This window comes from Pelodiscus sinensis, chromosome 25 (genome assembly GCF_049634645.1).
Source record: "Pelodiscus sinensis isolate JC-2024 chromosome 25, ASM4963464v1, whole genome shotgun sequence".
In the NCBI taxonomy this organism is placed as follows: domain Eukaryota; kingdom Metazoa; phylum Chordata; order Testudines; family Trionychidae; genus Pelodiscus; species Pelodiscus sinensis.
Window position 1 is genome coordinate 8,818,344 of NC_134735.1, and position 10,638 is coordinate 8,828,981.

Consider the following 10,638-nt stretch of genomic DNA (forward strand, 5'->3'; position numbering starts at 1 on the left):
GAATTCTGAACTGTTTTCTACAATCGGGACCCCTATCGGTTCTTCACAGGACGGCTCCCATTAGCCAAAAGAAAAACAAGGAAAATACTACAGTAAAATAACACCCACATTCGATATTAAAATATAGTTTTGCAGCATGAAACCCTTTTGGATATTGCAGTTTTTCTAAGGTTGTCTGGTCAGCGCTCTTCTTTGTATGTAATACTCTCCATTTAGAACAGTGGTTCCCAAACTTTTTGGCATCACGCCCCCTTTTTGATTTTTGAGAAACCCTCATGCCCTCCCTTCCAAAAAAATAGCAGCAAAATTTGGGTGGGATTGATGGGGGTATGTGTGGCTGGGTCCCCCCGGAATTTCTTCATGCCCCCCCCAGTGTGGGAACCCATGATTTAGAACGTGGTGGGAGATATGCAAATTATTGAGCTTCCTGTTCTTTCTGATTGGGAGCATTTTTATTTGCAAGATTTGGTGCCTTTTCACCACTCCTGAGCTTCTGTCACAATTACGCTGCCTGATGCTACTAAATTTCAAAGATCTTGTTCAGAAGACAAGTGCAAGAAAATGCTTTCAAACATGTTTAATACGAGATCAGTGTTAATACGAGATCCTGCTGACAAGATTCAAAGAGTGCCTATGTGGTGACCTACAATATTCTGTTATAAAATGTAGCAAATCACGCAGCCAATCTAGGGCAGTGATTTCTCTTGCTGGCTCCATCTGTTAAATGAGATATTCCTTCAGTGAGTGATGGGCACATGAAAAGATCTAGTCTTGTTTACAGTTGTAAATGATCAGCAAGAAGGAAACCAAGGAGAAAGCAAGACAGCCTCGCTTGTGATTGATCAGTTTCTGTGTAAGCCATCGAAAGCAAGATCTTCATCCGTACACCCGTGAATGAGACTATCTGCAGAAGACAATGCAGAGGAATGAAAAGGAAAATTGTAAAACTCTAGCAGGAGACAATAAAACAGCCACAAATAAAAGCGTGGATTCATTCTTCACAGGCACATTTTGCTTAAAAGTTTCATTTGCCTCATTTCACTTCTTCACAATGTTGTTCCAATACTTCATTCACTGCCGCAAATCAAATGAACAAAAGAAAAAAAATTAAAGCTATTGTTATCCAGCTATTCCATTAGGGTGAATTTTTTTTTGGTTCTTCTTTGCATATTTATAATGTTTCTCTAGGCAGCATGACCAATTAGAACAGATGGCTGATAGGTTACATTGAATTACCTACCCCAGGCAACTGGGAAAGTATCCATATCATCAACAAATGAAACAATACAGTAGATTTAGAAAAAAAAAATACTTTGTCATCATTGTGAAAAGTTATTCTTAATTCCTATGTAGTGCTTTTCTTCTGGTCTTTTCTCTTTTTTGCCATTAGTTATCAGTATTGAAATTTAAGTGGCATAGTTTGGGTACTAGAATTAAATCAATTTTCCAGAAGGCAATGAAGCTTTTGCGTATATATCATTTCTGAAATGTTCCGAATGCTGGAATATTTCTTTTCCGTGCTCTTCTTTTGTTTAATTTCCCTGCTAAACTGACAGAAACTAGTTTAAATAATAAAATGAATCACAATGCGCTGCTCAGTTCTATTCATGGTAGTTTCTAATTTCAAGTCTTTCTGCAGAGTTTGCAATAAGTATTTTTATGTGAAAATGCATGAAAAATGAGTCAGTGCAACAATTACCAATAGGTATTTTTGGTGAAGGTTCATTGAAGTTCTGCCTTTCCTGCATATAACACAGAGAGTGGCGTTTAAATGCGATTTTCAAAGGAGTCTAAGGGAGTAGCAGTATTGCAAATTCCAGGTGGTCCACAATCACGAGTCAAGACTGAAAATCATGTGATTGGCTTTAAAATCACAAGATTTTGAAAAATAATACATTTTGGCTATGTCTAGACTGGCAAGTTTTTCCGCAAAATCATCTGCTTTTGCGGAAAAACTTGCCAGCTGTCTACACTGGCCACTTGAATTTCTGCAAAAGCACTGACGAGCTCATGTAAGATTGTTAGTGCTTTTGCGGAAATACTATGCTGCTCCCGTTCGGGCAAAAGTCTTTTTCCGAAAGACTTTTGCGCAAAATGGCCAGTGTAGACAGCAGGGATTTCTTTTCTGCAAAAAAGCCCCGACCGCGAAAATGGCAATTGGGGCTTTTTTGCGGAAAAGCGCGTCTAGATTGGCCGCGGATGCTTTTCCGCAAAAAGTGCTTTTGCGGAAAAGCGTCCTGCCAATCTAGATGCTCTTTTCCGAAAATGCTTTTAACGGAAAACTTTTCCGTTAAAAGCATTTCCGGAAAATCATGCCAGTGTAGACGTAGCCTTTGGGTTTCTGGGTTTTTTCCCCCTTCTGATTTCTGAGCCTTTGGGAGGTCAAATTTTCATGACTTTTCTTTATTAAAAAATAAAAGCTGAGGTTCTGATGATAAACCGACTCCAATGCGTTTAGAAAAGCACCTTATTCCACAAGACTCAGGATGCAATTGTGAGAGTTGGAAGCAGTGTTCCCTGTAAGCTGTGCCCTGGTCCCACTGCTCAGGAGAGGTTCAAATGCCACCCAATTGATTAGCAGAGTGCCCACAGCTAAGGGTTTTTTTTCTAGTGGTGGTGCATATTCATACACGCCGTGGTGCATATATAATTATTCTGCACATGGATGGAAAAGATTAAAGGGAACATTTGTTGGCAGCAGTGGCTTTAGGCACCCACACAGCCAGAGGATTATCAGGCTTCTTTGGTATGGGAGCAGTCCTGGAATATTGTGTCTATTTTAATAATTGCATCCCTACATGATAAATGCTTAATTTCTCTCCTCCCCACTCCCCCATGCCTGCCCGGTCTATGAAGATGATAAGCTCAATGGGACACAGAGTCTCTGTACTATCTGCAAGCATAGTATGTAGAACAATGTGCCCGGGATCTCGGCTGGGGCCTTTTGGTGCTACTACCAGACTGTTAATTAATTTAAAAAATTGCACCGACTTTGTTACCCTGGGATGAAATCCTGCCCTATGACTTGCATCCGCGCAAGACCACACCATCTGCACTTCATTTCACTGCCATCACACAGACCAGGTGTGTGTGTGTGTGCACATGTGCGTGTGGGTGAGTGCACGCGCACAGGTCTCCACTTGTGCAGGAGAGGGGAGGGTATTTCACCCTAAATCTTACCTTCAAAAGATATGCCCTGCAATGGGGGCTGGGCTAGGTTCATTGCAGCTGGTTGTAAGACAACAGGAGAGGGAGTCAGGAATTCCTGTTAATTGAGGAAATTGAGGGACACTAAATGACTTGCCCAAGGTCACACACAAAGTCAGTGGCAGAGCAGGGAATTGCACTGCAGTCTCACAAATCCTCAACTCATAGGCTAACCACTGGAACAGCCCTTCTCTCTCAAAGCCAGGCTTTTACCTGAACAGTCCACCTCACTTGGGTCTGCTACACTGGTCCTTAAAGGAAAGGAACTTTCTTCTCCTACATCTTTCTGCTTGTGTATAAATATGAGGAGAGAAGCTTTGCCTGTGGGACTTGGGTACTTCTGCTTCGGGCTTGGTCAGAACCAGTCTGACAATTATTCTTGCTCTTCTCCCCAGGGTAACTGGATGTTGGCATGCAGCCCGGTTTCCCAGAAGGCAGAATGCTGGCTGAATGAGAATGGGCAAAGAAAGATAGCTCCTCCTCCCATCGTTAGCAATCCCTTCTTTTTTCCTTTACTATAAAATTAACTTGTCCTGGGAGCCCCTGTGGAGCTCTGACATCCATAGTACACCTCTGGGTGAGTCCTTACCCAGCCCCTTTCCTACATGTCGGTGTGTGTGATGGGGACAGCATTTGAAATCAGAGGAGTGTTTCTTGCCAGAAGTGTCTTTTCCTACAGTCTATAGTGGGCTTGCTGTGTTTTGCCTGCAGTGCTATCAGCAGCAAGCACTAATATAACACAACCACAAGCAGGCAGTGACTCTCATGCTGGGCACAGTCAGGTTAGTTATCAGGAAAAGCCGTTGCGTGACTCTAACACTTCACTCGAACTATCCAGAGGAGGCAGCATTCCTTCTTCATGCACGGGCGGCGGTGGGGGAGGAGGGAAAATGACATTCCTTCCAATGAATGAGTTAAGGAATCCAGCTTGTTGTGTAAGATGCTCTAAAAGTCTCACAACAAGGAGTCCTGTGGTACCTTAAAGACTAACACATTTATTTGAAAGTTTCAGAGGGCTAGCTGTATTAGTCTGTAACCCGAAAAACTTAAAAAACCCAACAAATTGTCTAGCAGCACCTCAGGCGAGGTCTACACTGCAAAGTTTTTGCGCAAAAACTTGTGGAGTGTCCACACCTCAAGCACGTTTTTGTGCAAGAAAATTTACAGTGAATCAACAGAATAGAGGGATTTTGTGGTATAGGTATTCCTCCTTCTGTAAGGAATAACTCCTTTATGCACAAGAGCTCTTGCGCAAAAAGGTGTGTGTGGACGGGGAACAGGTTTTTTTTGCGCAAAAAGAGACAAAAGGAAAAAGCCTAGGTGCGCTGGTGGCCATTCTGTAAATAGCAATCAGAGTTTCCTTTCGAGAGAGCGTCAAAGCAGTGTGGACGCTCTCATTCGCAATAGCGCATCACTTTTTCGATGCACTTTTGCAGTGTGGACGCTCTCTTGTGCAAGAAGTTTTTGTGGGAGATCTCTTCTGCAAAAAGCTTCTTGCGCAAGAAGCCTGCAGTGTAGACATAAAGACTAACAAAAAATGTAGATGGTATCTTGAGCTTTCCTGGGCACAACCCACTTCTTCAGAGGAAACTTCTGAAGAAGTGTATTGTGCCCACGAAAGCTCATGATACCATCTACATTTTTTGTTAGTCTCTAAGGGGCCGCAAGACTATTTGTTGTTTTTTTAAGTTTTTACATTTATTTGAAGTACCCCTCTGGCACCTTAGGGACTAACAAATATATAGGATCATGAGCTTTCATGGGTAAAACCCACACAAAAACTCATGATCCTATATATTTGTTAGTCTCTAAGGCTATGTCTACACACAAGTGGTTATTTTAACATGTCAAAATCATGTCAACCTGGAGGACTTCTTACTCCAACTCATGTAACCCTTATTTTACAAGGAGTAAGTTGGAGGAAGAGTGTTCTAACTCAGACTTCCTGCTGTGTAGACAGCACCAAAAGTCAAAATAAACTATTTCGACTTAAGCTACGCAATTATCTCGGCTTTAGCCCTAAGCCCTAAGGTGCCATAGGACTACTCACAGATTTTAAAGTTACAGACTAACACGGCTACCCCTCTGAGAAATGTATTTGGGTATAAGCTTTCGTGGGCTGGTACTTCCGTGCATCTGACGAAGTGAGTTCCAGCCCATGAAAGCCCATGTCCAAATTTCAAGGATTGCAGCCATGAAAAAAAAAGTTGTTTGTTTTTTTGAATCCAAATCAGCTCAGTGTAACTTTGCTGTATGCCCACAAAAGGCACCTGAGTGAGGTGATTGGAGCTGAATTGAATTCTCAGGGACCCAAGTGGAAGAGGTCTTGGGGGAACCCCAGCATCCTGCCCCTTAGTGTTCTTCTCTAACCACCATAATTATGACAGGTTGCACCTCTGGAAACAGGTACTCTGTGGTCTGGCAGCATCTGAGGGCTGGAAGGACTGCGGTTACTCTTGGACCAGAAAGCCCAGGAGCCCAAGGGCAGGACGGTCAGCCAGAACCAGGGGCAACAGGATCGGCAGCCCGGCTGGGGGCAGTGCAGCAGTATGGGCTGGAGCCCCATGGCAGCCCCTGGCTGTATGGGGCCAGGACCGGAGTCCCCCGGCAGCCCACAGCAGCTCAGAGCCAGACTCCCCATAGCAGTCCCTGGGAGTATGAGGCTGGCATTGGAGCCCCGTTGCAACATGGGGCTGAAGTCTCCTGGCAGCTCTGAGGAGCATGGGGCTGGAACCCCCTAGCAGACTCCGGGAGCGTGGGGCCAGGGCTGGAACTGCATGGCAGGAGCCGACAGCAGCTGAACAAGCAGCCCAGCCAGGTTTGCAAGGCAGGGTGCTTGCTGGGAGAGCCTGCTGGCAGCAGACAATGGCTTTGGGGGCTGGTGGCAGGAGACATCCTTTGGTCTGGCAAATTCTCTCGTTCGGGACCAGTCAGGTCCCGACAGTGCCGGACCAGGGAGGTCCAACCTGTAGAAGTATTTTGATTTGGTCCAGCATGTCCTGAATAGAATGGTGAAAGATCTTGAAATCATGCAGATAATCCAGAGGGGGGGGGGGGGGGGGGGGGGGGTGGGGGGGGGGGGGGGGGGGGGGGGGGGGGGGGGGGGGGGGGGGGGGAGAAAGACAGAGCAAGAGAGAGCATTGTGGGGGCAAAGTCCAGAAAAGCATTAATTATATATTATTGCCTACAATGATTCAGGCATAAAGTCAACATTAACTTTCCAAATATCACCCTGCAATGAAATGCCAACTACTCCTACCTTCCCCCACGGAGCACACAGAGACAGATTGTTCTGGCAAGTTGATACAGGGCGGCAAAGACATAATCCGTTTCATTTAGGGCGAATCCATTTTAATCTTTTGCTTTTTTAATATATTTTATCCGGTGCATAAATCAGTATAAATGTCAGTTTAACAAACAGTGACAAGATCTGCAAGACATTCCAACTGGCGATATTAAACGGGAGACTCAGGAGGGGGAGATTTATTAGATTCTACATGTTTCATCAAAAGAAGCTTTTTCAGGCAGAAAACAGTAGGGGTTGCACCATGCTTCTTTTACTGATGCCCAAATGGTTAGGTGGGAAACTGCCCATCCCTCATCTAGCCCGAAATGTGCTAACCACAAGCAGTAGGTGGGCCGCAGCAGCCCGTGGCCCACCGGGGTTCCACCTGTGTCCCCACGACCTCCCTGGCTATGCCCCTCCCCCACATACCTCATGTGCACAGGGGTACCGGAACCCCACACTGAGCTGTTTTAGATGCTGCTTGTAATAATTAGAACTGGGAGCACTGGCTGTTGGGAATCTGGAAGCACAAGAAACAGGAAGGAGGGGGGAGGAGATGGGCCTGAGTGAGAGCTACAGAGGGGAGCAGCAGCAGCTTTGTAAGGAGGTTTCATCTTTGGTAAATAAAGGCCTGTTGAAGTTTGTTACTACCTTGCTTGCATGATACAACACACACTTACCTGTTCCTCCCCACTCCCTGCCAGCACTTTCAGAGCTCACAAATTGCCTGATTCATGCTCCATTCCTGCTTCTCTCCCTCCCTCCCTCCCATTATTGGAACACTGCGAATCAGCTGATTTCATGGCATTCCAGCTCTAGCAGGGAGGGGGAGGAGACGGGACGGAGTGCCAATCAGGTGACTGGTGCACTCCAAAAGTGCTGGGAGGGAAGGGGGATGTGTAGGAAGTGTGGGGCTCCAGTGTGCAAGGTTCATGGGGGAGGGGGCAGTCAGGAGGTCCGTGGGCCCCAAATGGAATTCCAGTGGGTCTCCCACCACTAATCTAAATCCTCAGTTCACACTGATGGGCCTGATCCTTTGTCCCAGGGAGACTTTCAATCCTTGGACTCATTACAACTTCATCCAAATTAGGATAACCTGCCCAGCAGCACCCAATGTCTTACCCACCAGGGTGTCCTCCTCAGCTGTATTAAACATACAGCAAGTCTCCGACTCCTGAAAAGTTTCTTTAAAGAAATGAAGCAGCTCTCAGGAAACAGGCGGATGTTCCCTATGAAATGCATGACAAAAAAAAAAAAAAATTTCAACTGGTTTTGACATTCAGGCGGAGTCATTTGACTGATTTTTGCAGAGAGCTTTTAAACATTTCTTAATTCAAAGCTTATCATACAACCAGTAAAGGCGGGATGGGTGGAATGACATGGATCAAAGCTTATGGCTCCGGGGATCCCCTGCAAGGGGAAACTGCGGGGTTTTGCGCAATTCCAAAGTAGAAGGGTTTTCATCCATTCTATTCACTAGCCCAAAGCCAGGCACAGAGTCAGATGCCACTGGGAGACAGGAAGCGTGTGAAATTCCACATCGGAGCTCTCCTTCAAAGAGGAGGAAGCTCAGATCATTTTTGTCAACTTGTGGAGGCTTCAAAAACCTCGCAGAACCTTCGAACCACTGACCTTTGCCCACGAGCAGAAGCAACATAACTGCTCTGGAAGACAACAGCAATATTAGGACACAGTCAGAATCAAAATGTAAATGTTATCCTTCCAAAATTGTCTCCATGTTCTTCCGAGTGCTTTTCAGGAGAAGTAAATGTATTTAGCTAATTGATTCTGAGCACAGTGTGCTGTGAAAACACATGCACGCATCCACAGATGATACATTATACAAAGCCTCTGCAGAAGCCTCAGCCTCCTTATTGAGAGACACCATGAATTTTGTTATTTACATGAATATAAATTAACTGCTTTGATCTAAGATCGTTAATAAAACAACTAAGGGCTGAAGTCTCCCAGAAGGAAAGTGAGGCGGGCGTGTATTAGGATGCTTTTAATTAGTAAATCTGGGAGCGCTGGAAAGTATGTACACAGAGAGGGGGAAAGAGGAAAGGCAAACACATTATTCTTAAGACATATTGTAATTGCATAAACAAAGCCCACGATTTGGAATGTAGATGCTTTAAGCTGGTACAATTACCAGGGCAGTGGGGAGAAAAAAAAAAAAAAGCACACAAACAAAACAGAGCAATGGAAGAAGAAAATAACGTAAATACATTAAACCGTTTCCTTTCATCAGTGGTACTTTGGAAAATGAAGCCAAAGTAGTGCTAAGTAACTGGCGTGTGAGAGACGACTCATGCGAGGGACTCAAAGGAGAAACGCCTAATTGTGTGCTTTGACTCAGACATGCAAGATGGGGCTGGCTGCTAGGCAGCTGATGATGGTGACGGGGATTTTGCAGCAGGAGGGTGAAGCTGTGGAGCATCAAGATTCAGATGGCAGGTAGATCATCTATGGCAGGCATGTCCAAAGTCCGGCCTGCGGGCCAATTGCGGCCCGTGTTCCGGTTTAATACGGCCCCACAGGTAATTTGGCAATATCTATTTTTTAAGGCTCCCAACGAATCCATATGTATTGAGATGAATACATTGTAAAATCTCAGTTAATGTCAGTTGGTCTAAATCAGTTATAAATATATTTGGACACAACATGTATAGTTGGTGTTATGTTCCTGTTCATATTTTTTGAACTTAAAAGTTGATAATATGTAATGTACTTTACAATGTTCCTGACATATATTTCAGCTTCCTGGATTTTTTTTTCATCTGGCCTTCAGATATGAAAGGCAGAGTGATTTAACACCTGTTTAGATTTGTCATCCATGTGACGAAATGAAAAGTATGCCGTTTGCAATAAACTTTGCATAAAATAGTTAATTTGCATTTAATTTTAATGGTTCAAAGAATGTCAGACAAAATGGTCGGCCCTCACGCATGTTCACTTCATCAAATCTGGCCCTCTTTGAAAAAAGTTTGGACACCCCTGATCTATGGCATCAGCTCCAGGGAAATGGGTGGATCTGTTTTGAGTCTTTCTTTTTGCCTCTTCCCCAGCTCAGGAACGTCCTGTTTTTTGTACCTCCACAGTGGCAGTTCTACCTGCCAGGATGCAAAACCAGGAACATTCCTTGCTACAGTCTCTAGCAGGATGTCAGCTGTCCCCTCTCCATTGTGTGCCCCCATCCGGAGACTGCCACTGCCAGCAATCCCTGGCCTCAAAGGGCTATGGCCCTGGGGCAGAAACACTGTTGTGTGCCTAAAGTCTGGTGGTCTTTATAGATACTTGTTTTGGAACTGCATCTCCTGCCACTTTATTACCTAGCTAGTTCCCTGTACACAGGCACAGAACGCCCCTGGGACAAATTCTGGCTTCATAAGCAGCCAGACCAGCATCATGAGGGCTCTGTTGACACTATAAGCTAGAGGTGTCATTCCCCGGGGCTGTGTATAAATCCTTGCTCAAGCTGCCACTGAATTAGCCTGTCAGTAAACAATGGGGCCTCTGGAGCACTCGTGGCAGGAGTGGTGGTATGGCTGTGCTGTGCCAGGTATGTACCCACTGGCTTCAGGTGGGTTTGTCCTTGCCATGGCTTCTGTTGCTGCTACTGCAGCCACACTGTGATTCATACCTGTGCTGGGGTATGAAGAGAGCTAGCAGGAGGGTGTGTACATCAGCAAAGGAGTCATGCCCTTAGTTCATAGTATGGACACAGCCTACAATTCATGTGAAAGAGAACATGCTCCCCAAGCTGTCCCTGGGATATTCGACTTTTCTCAAGCACTTTGCTTCAAGAAAGGCATGCTCTAGCATCTGGGCTGCGTACAGGCAGGTGAAACGGCAGCTGATGACAAATGCTTTTGTACAGTGGAGCAGGCAGCTGGCCTTGTTTAACCTGGAGATGATATGAACCTCTGGAGAGACACAGACAGCAGGGACTGTTTATAATCGTGCTTCATAAAAAGACCCAGCTGATGTTTTTAAAGGAATGTTGGGGGGGGTGTCAAAAAGAGAGCTTTTAAAAAAACACAAAAGGGTTTAATTTCTCCCCTAATTTTCTGGTTTGTTTGTTTTTGTCTTTTGCTTTTTGTTTGTTGTTGTTGTTGTTGTTGTTGTTACTTTTAAAGGGAAGT

General features: G+C 45.0%; 1 long non-coding RNA gene across 1 annotated transcript; it reads right to left on the bottom strand.

Moving 5' to 3' along the window:
* Positions 1-574: 574 nt before the first annotated feature.
* Positions 575-7,249, bottom strand: LOC112547615 (uncharacterized). Its single transcript, XR_003091370.2, has 3 exons — positions 7,174-7,249; positions 3,181-3,265; positions 575-904 (listed from the first exon to the last, which is right to left on the bottom strand). It is a non-coding gene; the product is annotated as an uncharacterized LOC112547615 (long non-coding RNA).
* Between the last annotated feature and the right edge of the window lie 3,389 nt (positions 7,250-10,638).